At 40.9% G+C, this 12,820-nt stretch overlaps 1 protein-coding gene across 8 annotated transcripts in view; it reads right to left on the bottom strand.

Annotated features, from left to right (window-relative positions):
- The window catches only part of ZNF608 (zinc finger protein 608), a 135,038-nt gene that overhangs the window by 105,639 nt on the left and 16,579 nt on the right, over positions 1-12,820 (bottom strand). Inside the window, exon 1 of one of the 8 annotated variants that reach the window (XR_009214050.1) lies at positions 10,704-10,833. The exons of 6 other annotated variants lie outside the window; for them this stretch is intronic. The gene's annotated coding sequence lies outside the window, so the exon portion shown is untranslated. Of the gene's footprint in view, positions 1-5,344; positions 5,751-10,703; positions 10,834-12,820 lie in introns of those variants that run through there. One more of the 8 variants, XR_009214048.1, reaches the window with a different exon arrangement.

The following is a 12,820-nucleotide window of genomic DNA, read 5'->3' as shown; positions in this document are numbered from 1 at the left end:
ATGCATACTCAATAAACATTTGCTAGACTAAAATCACAGGCATTCATTCTAAACCTCAGTTTCTCCACCTGTGAGCCAGAGCAATGACATACTCTCTTATGATCGTTGAAGGCTGTCAAAACAACAACAATAACAAAACTACCAACAGAAGTATGGCTTTCGAAGTACTTAAAACATAATTTAAGGTGCTACTGAATTCAACAAATGTTCCTTGGGCAGCTAGATGCCAGGCACTGTATAGAGATTACAAATTATTGATTGTATTTTTTATTTTAGAAAAGAAATAGCCTTCTCAGTAAGTAATTTATCTGAGCAAATGTATTTGGGGGCAAGCGGGGTGTCTGAAAAAGGAAACTCTTCCAAGGCTTTGTTGATACTGTTTAGAAGCTCACTCCAAAAGATGTTAGATTTCTTATTAATGGGTATCATCTTCTTCTTTTATAATATATCTGACTATGAGGTTTCTCTATCACCTTTCTGATTATGAAGTTTCTTTTTTCTACCACTTTTCTGGCAAAAATTGTGAATGGTAAGAAAAATAAAACTTAGTAGAGGCTCTACAAAAACCACAACCATGCTATAGCTATCTAACACAGCAACACCGGAATTCATTCAGGTGAAACAGACTTTCATGGTAAACATGTATAGCTTCAATCTGTTGAATGTATACCGAAAAGTATGCTTTTTGGAAAAATAAATTTTAATAACATGTTGTGTTTAACGGGCAACTTCCAGGTAAAAATAAATCCAACCACTGTTCTTTTGAACAACAATTATGGCTATGAATGACCTATGATTAAAGTGTCAGAATGGGCCGCACTTCATGTTCTTATACAAATTTCAACAGAGATAAAGAGGCCAAATTCATGCCTGAGCTCGTAATATCTAATTACACTCCCAACTCCTGGGCTGGCTTTTTTTTCCTTTTTTTTCTTTATCTTCCCCCCAAACCCCACCCCACAAATTAAATCATTAACTTGTTTTAAACAACTTTCCCAAGGTCACACCTAAGCTATATGTTGTAATAAACGCTTCTCTTACTTTTGAATAATGACTTAAAGAAAAAAGTAGCATTTCATTTTAGCCCTAAAAGTCGTGTGGATAACAAAAAAATCATCAGACAAAATTCTGCCTAATGCAGATTTCTGCAAACAGGATGCCATGACAGTTTGTTATTCTGAGGGCATGACCCTTCCAAATAAATCATCTTTATTCTTTAAAACTCAACAGGCATGCTCTACCAAACCTGGGAAACCAGGTGCAATATAACTGATTATACAGATGACAATACTGTTAAAGAATTAAAAATGTCACATAAATGCAAGATACAACAAAATCCAGATAATTCCCATCAATGCTTTTGCCAACGATCTCTACATGGAAGAAAAGGCAAAAGATGTAGACCCCGTGGAGCCAGTTTTAAGTCTCCTTCTTCCTCTGTAACCCTATTAAAACAGAATCCAATTCAACAAATATTGACTGAGCATTTCCTGTAAGAGGGCACAGTGCTAGGCGCCAGGGAGATAAAAAGAAATAAGATGGCATCCATGCCCTTAGGGGTTCCAGGCTGGCAGGGGAAACATGCGCTCACACACCACAGAACAAAACAGCAAAAGTGTAGATAAACGACATGTGTTTCCAGAGCAATAAATAGAAATGGGGGAAATTACAACTGTTTTGGAACAGTAAAGATGGACAACATAACCAAGAAGCAACTAAGGCTCAGAGCCAGTGGCTGTTGCCCAAGGGTCATAAAAGAACTCAGAGCCAGGCCGGGCACAGTGGCTCACGCCTGTAATCTCAACACTTTGGGAGGCTGAGGCGGGTGGATCGTCTGAGGTCAGGGGTTCAAGACCAGACTGGCCAACATGGTGAAACCCCATCTCTACTTTAAAAATACAAAAATTACCCAAGGGAGGTGGCGGGCGCCTGTAATCCCAGCTACTCGGAAGGCTGCAGCAGGAGAATTGCTTGAACCCAGGAAGCAGAGGTTACAGTGAGCCGAGATCACACCACTGCACTCCAGCCTGGGTGACAGAATGAGACTCTGTCAAAAAAAAAAAAAAAAAAAAAACTCAAAGCCAAATCATCAAGTGGAACCAGTCCCCCAATTCCCAGTTCTAGAGCTTCTCTCCCTGGATCATAACCCAGGTAGAAATCAAGAGTAAAAGGTCTGCAAGAGGGAACAATCTACCTAAAGGCCACATGTGGCCAACATCAGCAGGACTTATTGGCTACCTCCATACTGAGAGCACAATAGCAAAATGACAATTTTCTGAAGCCCAGCTGACCAGAAGAGATGACCTGCATACATCAGACCTATAGCAGTAACACTTACAACTTCATGCTTTATACACTCCCAAAACGTTTCCCCCTGCCTCCACGGCAATTATCTACATTCTACTAAACCAAAATGGCTAACTAAGCAAAGCTATGGCTCATCTTTACTACTTAAGCAATTCATTTGTGCAGGGATGTTTCTGCTCTAGGATTCTGGGAAACACCAGTAGGTGTATTTACTGGCTATAAATATTCCTAGGGCTGGAGCTGCAAATCATTAGTCCTTTTGCCTCCCATTTGACCAAGTACACTAATTAACCACCTGTAAAACACCTTAATGAAGTCATATTTAAAGCAATACTGTGATGATTTTTCTATAAATAAGAACCCTTAAAACACACACACACGGCCGGGCACGGCGGCTCACGCTTGTAATCCCAGCACTTTGGGAGGCCGAGGCGGGCGGATCACGAGGTCAGGAGATCGAGACCACGGTGAAACCCCGTCTCTACTGAAAATACAAAAAATTAGCCGGGCGTGGTGGCGGGCGCCTGTAGTCCCAGCTACTGGAGAGGCTGAGGCAGGAGAATGGCGTGAACCTGGGAGGTGGAGCTTGCAGTGAGCTGAGATTGCGCCACTGCACTCCAGCCTGGGTGACAGAGCGAGACTCCGTCTCAAAAAAACACACACACACACACACACACACACACACACACACACACACACACACACAGACACACACAAGAAATTCTAATAACCATTCCTAACATCTCCCTTTTGAGAAAGGGCAGGGAGGTGGGGGTTGTGGGTTGGAGAAGATATCTGCAAATAAGCTATCCGAAGCTTTTGCTAAATGCACACAAAGGAACCAACCTTTAGAGCTGAAGAATCAGAATAGGGGTTAGGAGGCCTGAGACTGGATATTTGTGGAAATGAAAACAATTAAGCACTCTTCGGGTAATTCAGATGCACAGCTATGATTAAGAAATAATATTTATATTAAGAGTTCAACAATTCTGTATACTGGATCAAAAATTATTTAAGTAGAAATACGACCCCCAAAACCAAGAAGGTGTGTATCATAACTTCCAGTTAAAGACCATAAAAATAGTTCAACCACCATAAAAGCAGTAGGAGACTTAAAAAAAAATTTTTTTTTTTTTGAGACAAGATCCTATGTTGCCCAGGCTGGAGTGCAGTGGCACGATCTTGGCTCACTGCAGCCTCTGCCTTGCCAGTTCAAGCGATTCTCGGTTCTCAGCCTCTCAAACAGGTGAGACTACAGGCGCGCGACAACACTCCCAGCTACAAGGTTTCCCCATATTGGCCAGGCTGGTTTTGCATTCCTGACCTCAGGTGATTCGCCCGCCTCTTCCTCCCAAAGTACTGGGATTACAGGTGTGAGCCACCACGCCCTGCCTTATAGTCAGATTATAATTCATTGCCTTTTATTGCTAAGGGGTTTTGTATTGGTTTAGGGAGACATTTCTTACTCCAAGGTTAATAAATAAAAATTTTTGGCTGAGCACAGTGGCTTACCCCTGTAATCCCAGCACTCTGGGAGGCCAAGGTGGGTGGATCACCTGAGGCCAGGAGTTCAGGACCAGCCCGGCCAACATGGTGAAACCCCATCTCTACTAGAAGTACAAAAATTAGCCGGTCATGGTGGTGGGCACCTGTAATTCCAGCCACTTGAGAGGCTGAGGCAGGAGAATCACTTGAACCCAGGAAGCAGAGGTTGCAATGACCAGAGATCATGCCACTGCACTCCAGCCTGGGTGATGGAGTGAGACGCTGACTCAATCAATCAATCAATCAATCTGACTATACAGTTTAAGATATTTGCACGGGGTAGGGAGAGGAACAGCATAAACAATCAAACGACAAGAGATGGGGAAAAAATATTTGCAAAGCACATAAAAAAATTTGCAAAACACATGAAAAAATTATATATTTAATTATTATACACTGAAATACTTTAAAATCAATAAGAAATGTCCAACAACTCACTAGACAATCAAAGGTTATAAGTTATCAGTATTTAGGAAAATAAATACAATGGCTTGTACACGTGAAAAATGCAAATTAAAATAATAGATTACTATCAGATTAGCACAGATTAAAGCCAGAAAATTATAACTCACAGTATTAAATTGTAGAAATTACAGGCAATTCATGTTCCACCATTGCTGGGAATGCAAACGGACGCAATCAAGTTGGGGGGCAATTAAATTTTGAAACACACATGTGCAAAGATGTTCAAAGGAACATTTTAAAGGTGCAGATCAGTTTCTTTAATACGCTGTGATTTGTATAAGGGGACAAAAATAGAAATATATATTCTTGAACATACAGGGACTATTTCGAGGATATACAAAACTGTTCAAAATAATTGGCTCTAGGGAACAGGCTGGGGGGCATAAGGGGGAAGTAAAACCTACTTTTCATTATATAACATTTTAGTATAGTTTGAACTTTTACCAATTTCTGACCTGTTTTTTAATTTAAAAAAAATAGTCAAAAAGTAATAAATGCAACTAATTTCTCAGGGCTCTAGACCAGTCTCCTAAGTAGGAGACATGTTCAAACCCAGGGAGTATGCAAAGAGTGCAAGAAAAAAAAAAAAAAAGACTGGCATTTCTATTTATATTATTACCTCATCATTTCCAATTTTTTGTTATTTGTAACTTTAGTAAACATCAACTATATTAATTCAACAGCACGTGTGTGTGTGTGTGTGTGTGTACACAACCAGAGACACCTGGAAAACATTCTCTAGGGAAAGTAATACTCTTTCAATTAATGTCTTCAGAGAAAGGTACCATTTTGTCCACTCGCTGAAAAAGGACTTAGTATTTACGATCTTGCATGTGAAATCAGTTAATCTAATTCACACGAGGTAACATCATCTCCCTCAACCACTCAGAAATGAGAATGAAATCAAAAGCCAGAGGTTAAGCTTAGGATCAGTTCCCACACACTGAGATACATTTAGAACTTAAGTCACAGCCTGTCCCTCCTCTGCTCAAAGCCCCCCAGTCCCTCCCACCTTTCTGAGTCTTACTTGGTTCTGGAAGGCTCTCTGGAGCCTGGCCCCAAGCTCCATCTTAGATTTCATCTTCTGGAACTCTCCTCTCTCTCCCTCATCCAGCTTCAGTCACTCTGGTGTCTCCTCAAACACACCAAATACACTCTCCCTCTCCCCCACCCCCGGGGGGATTGTACACAGGCCCTGAGTGTAAAAAGTTTCCTCCACAAGGGGGCCAAACGGCTCCTAACTGTACTCAGGTCCCTATTCAAACATAAACAAATAAAATTCTTCTTTTCCACCACCTCTCTCTACCACCTTCTCCTGCTTGATTCTCCCTTATAGCACGTAATGCCAACCAAAATATATTTATTTGTCTGGAATAAATTTGAATATAAGCTTCGTGAGAGCAGAGACTTGGTTTCTTCACTACTGTACCTCCAGGACCCAGACTGTGCTAGGCATATAATAGACATTCAAAAAAATGTTTGCTGAGGAAATGTTTTTACTAGGTATTTTTGCTGGGTAAACAAAGTAAGGAATGAATAAAGGAATGAACAAATGAAAGAACAGATTGAGACCTGCTTTTACACCTCCCCCATTCTAATTATTTTTGCTGTCAGAACACAAAATGGCCAAAGCTTCTAAACTGTAGGAGGAGGCAAGGAAATGAATATTTAACTGCTGTCTATAACATGTGTATTTTTTAATCCCTTAACACAGCAACAATACCCTGCACAGTGATAAAATGAAAACGCTCTAGTTTTTTTCTAGAAAAAACTGTACCACCCCTAAATCTGTACATATTCTCTGACTTTCTCCTGTTACAATGGAGGACTGTCCTAGCTCCAGAGACCCATGGATGCACCCTATTTCAGGACACTGTCTCCTCTTGCTCTAGTATGGACAGCTCTTCTCCATCCCTCTCTCATCATTCCCATCAGCATACAAACCGGCTGTGAGAGTTCTCCACTTTAAAAAATGATGGATATTCCCTGATCTCTTTGCCCCTTATGGAAAAGGGTGCTATATTCATAGTGTCCTGTTTTTTCTCACCGCCCACAAAAAATCCAAGCACTCTAATCAAACTTTTTATTTCCCCATCACTACCCTTTACCCCAGAAACCATCTGTGCTAATGTCACCAAAAATCAATTCTGAGTCTCATTTTAACCTGACTTCTTGGCAGCAGTTGACACAGCTGATCACACCTTCCTTGCTAGAATTTCTTCAACTGCTTTCCGGAAACACCAGACTGGCTGGGTTTTCTTCCCCCTCAGTGGACACGGCGCTGGCTCCTACTGCTCCATAGCCCACCTCTGGGCCCTAGTCTTTTCCATTGCTACTAACTCTAGAGGTGACCTCTTCCAGCCCAATAACTTTAAAGCCCACCTATTTGCCCATAGGTGTCTCCAGACCTGGCCTTCCTGTGGAAGGACCATAATCACCTGGCAGCCACAGGATATATCAAAAATGAGTCACAACTCTTGATTCCATCCACCTCCAAAATCCAGGTATTTTCCTTAATTCTCATTCTTTCACAACTCCACATATATCCATATCCTCATTATCTCAGGACAACGTGACCACTTCTTGCCACTTCCCACCACTTCCATGCCTACCAAAGAAGTCTATCTTCTCTCACCAGGACCACTGAAAAAGTCTCGTAACTGATTTCCCTTGTACTCTTCTTCCCTCTCTACAGTCAATTCTCCACACAACAGTCAACAGTAAGATTTGTTTAAAAAAAAAAAAAAAAAAGTCACTGCCTTGCTCAAAATTCTAAAATGGTTTCTCATCGCATTCAAGCTAAAATCCAAATTCCTTACCATGGCCTACAAGGCCCTGCATGACCTGACCTCTGCCCAACTCCGAGTCCAATCTGGACATGGTCTATGCGCCCAACACATTGCATGTGTGTTACCTGAGTGGATTTAACAGCATGTGCAGTCGGCCAAGAAACAGACTAGGAAGCACCTCCAGAAAAAAAAAAGTGCAAACATCCAATCAGCTGGGATTCCGGGCTTTGGATCCTCTCTCAATTCAGCATCAGTTGCTGTATCTGCTCTTTCTCTCCCATCTCAAGCTTGTACTTAACACAGGCCTCTACCCTGTAACTGAGGTTGCAAATCACAGTGAGATCCTGCACTTCCATTTCATCCCTTTACTTATAGTTCCTAGCACCAAAGGTCTTACAGTGACAGCAACAGGGTTGTGCAACAAATAGGCAAATCTCCTCCAGTAAATTTCTTCTCCACTGTGTTCTAAATGTGCCAGGATTTTCAATAGAAAATTTCACAACCCTGTGCTCTGTCAATCCTAAAACCTCTCCTCTCCGCAAGTCAAGGCTTCAGAGGAAATAAAAAGTATCACTGCTCATACGGGCTGTATTGAGTTTATCACAAGTCATTATCTTTCTGACTTGCATCCTCGGGATTCCAGTGGTCTTGACCTTGTATAGCTGTCCTCACAGTATCTTTGTCAGTTTATGCATACTACTTCTATTATTTCTCTTTCTCAAATCAATTTCACTGGGTATGTTAGAAATATGCAGAAATTCTAGAAATGAATGTATATGTAAAAATATATTAACAAATATGGAAAAAAGAAATATATAACATTTATACTACTCTTAAGATGGTATCAAGCCACAGGATCTCATTTTCTTACTAGGTCCCTATTGAACTTCACTTCTTAGTTATAAAAGTCCCTTAAAAAGAAAAAAACCACACACATCAGATACAGCTTCAATCTCATCAGTTATACCTTGTTGCCCGCTCCAAGTATCTTTTTTTTTTCTTTTTTTTTCAGACGGAGTTTCACTCATGTTGCCCAGGCTCCAGTGCAATGGCATGATCTCGGCTCACCACAACCTCCATCTCCCGGGTTAAAGCGATTCTCTTGCCTCAGCCTCCCGAGTAGCTGGGATTACAGGCATGCGCCACCATGCCCAGCTAATTTTGTATTTTTAGTAGAGACAGGGTTTCTCCATGTTGGTCAGGCTGGTCTCGAACTCTCGACCTCAGCTGATCTGCCCACCTCGGCCTCCCAAAGTGCTGGGATTACAGGGGTGAGCCACTGCGCCCGGGCCCAAATATCTTAAGAAACTTATGTAAAGGAGGTTCTCTCCAAACACAGCTTTACAAATAGGCAGAAGAGATGACTGCCCAAAGGTGTGATTTAAGACACCAGGAAAGCTCTTATGCCTCTCCTCCTATCAGACCAGTCCCTACCTTTGAATTCCATACCTTGGTCTTGAAAAGTCAACTCATGATGGGATAGAGGTGCTATCTTAAAATCACCTTAAGGGTCATTCAATAGGTTGGTAGTGGAGGGCAAAGCTCTTGATAAGTGGAGAAAAAAATAGGCTTTAGGTGGATAGGAACATATCAGAAAGATATTTTCAGAAAGAACTTAGCCAAAGGGATCAAGGCAAAGATCACTTCTGCTTTGGGGTGGCTGACCTTTTGTTTATCTAGCTCTCCCATGCTATTGGCAATAATAATAGCCTCACGGACATGTACAGTACTCGCTCCTCCACAGGAAGCATCTTCTCTTGACCTATCTTACACAGATTTTCCACAATCTGAAAATCACTATCCCAACATGTCTGGCCTTCTGCTTATCTTCCTTACCATGCAAGACAACCTCAAACTAGTTCCTTAGCCATTTTTAAATGCTGAGGACTCACTAATCAAATATGACAGCAACTGATATATGATAAATACATATACATTTAGCTCATTTCTCTATACTTCCTGAATATTATTAAATATGTTGATTTATAAATATTTGGGCATATTTCTACTCTAGTGCAAGAAATACATCCATGTTGCTTGCGTTGTAGACTCTAGTACCATAAACCCCACCCACTCAAACAATGTCGACTTTATCAACAGCCCCATAACCTCACCTTCTGTCCTGCTATTTCCTAAACCCCATGACACATCACTCTTCTTTCTCTTCTTATAAGTCCAGGTAACACAAATAAAATTCACTGCAGAACCCCATTAGCCCACCAACTTCAAAGCTAATTTATGGGCCCAAGATTTAGGTCAGCTGTATTCTAACTCTACAAAAGGGGAGACCAATTTCTGTCCTTTAAGCGCTCATCTGCACAGGAAGCAACCAGAAGGAGGAGGTCCCTGAGTCGCTTTAAAAGCATCAGTTCTGATTACTGTACTCATTCTGGCATGGCCATCAAATGCAAGAAGTGTGAAGAAGAAATGGATGCTGTTTTAAAAGAAGGCTCGTCCTGACACAGCACACTGATCACCATCTCACTGTCCCTTTCGCAAGCTTACTCCCTCTTTGAGTTTCACAGCTGCAGTTTGGGAAGAACAGGCTAGCCCAGGCCTCCGAGAGCACCCCAGAGAGGAAGACCAGCCAGTGGAGGTCCTGAGTGAGAGGGACATTTGCCCTAATGTTTGGTGAGATACCTAAGAATGCCCCTAAACCAAGGATAGCCAGTGGCAGGAAAAGTGGTATTTTAACACACTGGAGGGGAAACCTATTCTGAGCCCAGGAGAGGCTAAACACTCACATTTAGGAAACACTTAAGAACAGAACATAATAAATCCTTAAACATTAAAAATTACTCCTCTTGTAGGTTGTATTGGTTCATGCTGTTACAATAAATTCTTTAAGCTGTTCCTTGACTGTAAATACTGTACTTCTATATGTGTATATGTTTAAGTATATATGTCTATGTGTGTTTATAAATATAAAATATACATATATGCTATATTTAGTGATCTGTGGTTACTTTTATTTCTTTTTTGTTCTTTACTTGTTGTTTCCCTCACTCCCCCAAAGGGTACTTTGAAATCTTTCCAGTTTTTACAATTAAACCTAACCATCTGGACAAAAATCTTCACATTCACTAAATTAGTCACAGATTTTGTGGGTAAGCTGAGAAAGTAAATGCTATGCTCAGTGCTAGGATTTAAACCACATCTACCACAGCAAAACTCTCTCCAATAATCTCTCCAATTATGCACGCACATTCAGGCTCAAAAAACATGGAAGCAACTACACCTCACTGCACAGATTTGTACAATTAGTATTATTCCTTAGATCCTGAAGTAACAACAAATCCAAAGTAAAATTATTCAAAAAGCTTTCAGAATTTATTTTACAGACAAAAGATAAAACAGTACCTATTTTTTCACCACCATTTAACTTCCTCCTACTACTGGTGTGTGCTGGCAAGCTGCTCACCAAATGCACAAGTGATTTGAAGAGATCTGTGTTTATGTGTTAAACACTGGCAAAAATGTTATTTGAACACATAGGGCACTTTCTAGATTTTTCAAGTGTAAAAGCCTTCGACCCTCTTCAGAGTTTACTGTGTCAAAAAAGGAAAATGTAACATGTTTAAGACCCAATATACTTACAGAGCTGAAATCCAACAAAAGAAACTGATTTCGTGTTGTCATCCAATCACTGGTGTATAGCTATAGATATTACAGAATTTCTCTCAATCTAAAACTAGACAGGATTATCTGCTGGAAGTAACTCTCGCAGATGTACTGACTCCAGGTAAATGGAAAAGACTGTTTTTTTGTTTTTTTGTTTTTCTTGAGACGGAGTCTCACTCTGTCGCCCAGTCTGGAGTGCAGTGGCGCAATCTCGGCTCACTGCAAGCTCCGCCTCCCGGGTTCACGCCATTCTCCTGCCTCAGCCTCTCCGAGTAGCTGGGACTACAGGCGCCCGCCATCACGCCCGGCTAATTTTTTTGTATTTTTAGTAGAGACGGGGTTTCACCGTGGTTTTTACAAGGAAATAATGTACAGGAATTTATAGCAGGCTTATGGATGCAAATGCTAGTGTTTCAAAGGAGACTTTAAGCCTTTAATACGAGCTAAGATAGACAGTATTAGACTTTGGTGTAAACAGGTTTATAGAAATCATTTTCAGAGTGTCTTAGGTTAGCATTTTTCCTTTCACATTTTATATGGGCAACAAAAAGGATATCCATGTCTGTAGTATACAGAACAGGTTAGAGAGGAGAAGCAAGAGACAGGAACTCTTAATATTAAATTTTGAGGGGCTGAAAGCTCAGCGCTTACTCTCCATTCTTTATGCTACATGTGAGCACATATTAAACGTACTGAAATAAATTTGTATTTTCGGGGGTTGTTTTTTAAATCCTCAGAAGTATTCATATTGTGGAGGCACTGACAATTTGGTAAAAAGCTTTCTTTCCAGGAAAGATTAAAACTGTAGAGCAATTTCAAGATTGCAAAGCCCCTAGGCTGTTCACAAATATTAAGAGAAGCCATGTTTATCTTTGCACTTTTGTTTTGGTTTGCTAAGTAAACCTAGACTGAGCACATGTTAACATTCAAACAACCAAAGAAATCACATGTAGGTGAGCATCTGCAGGTTTTCCCACTGGTAAGACATGATTTTTTTTATAACTTTAAAAAAGTGTGTTTACACAAATTTAGTCTACTTAGTGACTATGGCAGTGTTATTGTTTTTTGGGTTTTTTTGAGACGGAGTCTCGCTCTGTGGCCCAGGCTGGCGTGCAGTGGCATGATGTCAGCTCACTGCAACCTCCGCCTCCCGGGTTCAAGTGATTCACCTGTTTCAGCTTCCCGAGTAGCTAGGGTTATCGGTGCGAACCACCACGCCCAGCTAATTTTTGTATTCTTTTAGTACAGACGGGGTTTCACCATGTTAGTCAGGCTGATCTCGAACTCCTGACCTCATGATCCACCCGCCTCAGCTGGGATTACAGGCATGAGCCACCGCGCCCGGCCAACTCACATGAGATTTAAAAGTTTGGAGTTTTAGGCCAGGCGTGGTGGCTCACACCTATAATCTCAGCACTTTGGGAGGCTGAGGCTAGCAGATTACCTGAGGCCAGGAGTTCGAGACTAGCCTGGCCAACATGGTGAAACCCTGTCTCAAGTAAAAACACAAAAATTAGCCAGGCATGGTGGTAGGTGTCTGTAATCCCAGATACTCGGGAGGCTGAGGCAGAAGAATCGCTTGAACCCCGGAGGCAGAGGTTGCAGCGAGCTGAGATCGTGCCACTGCACTCCAGCCTGGGAGGCAAAGTAAGACTCATCTCAAAAAAAAACAAAAAAAAAAAGTTTGGAGTTTTAGACATTAACAGAAGTAAAATCCAGTCTCTTTCCTCACTAATACGAAAAATATTAATAGGAAAGAATCAGGAATGAGCAATAGCACATTAAAAAGTGAGTAGCAGTTTGACAAAACTGAAACTACTTACGCCTAATTTTTTACACTCTCTTTGCTCCCCAATTCCTACAATCCTTCTCTTGTTCACCACTCCTCAGAAGAAATAGATCTATAAAATGAAGCTATCAGCCATTATTTGGACTCAAAAATCATGCCATTTCAAAAGGATCATGATACCAAAATAATAAATAATACCAGAACTTAAAGCTAGGAGAAAAACAAAACAAGATCACTTAAAGCCAATTAAGATATTTAAAAGTTCAATGTATCAAATATGCATCAATAAACAAATGATTTTAAT

This window comes from Hylobates moloch, unplaced genomic scaffold (genome assembly GCF_009828535.3).
Source record: "Hylobates moloch isolate HMO894 unplaced genomic scaffold, HMol_V3 SCAFFOLD_6, whole genome shotgun sequence".
NCBI lineage: Eukaryota > Metazoa > Chordata > Mammalia > Primates > Hylobatidae > Hylobates > Hylobates moloch.
The sequence above is the reverse complement of the archived record's forward strand: the minus strand, read 5'-3'. Positions and strand labels throughout refer to the sequence as shown.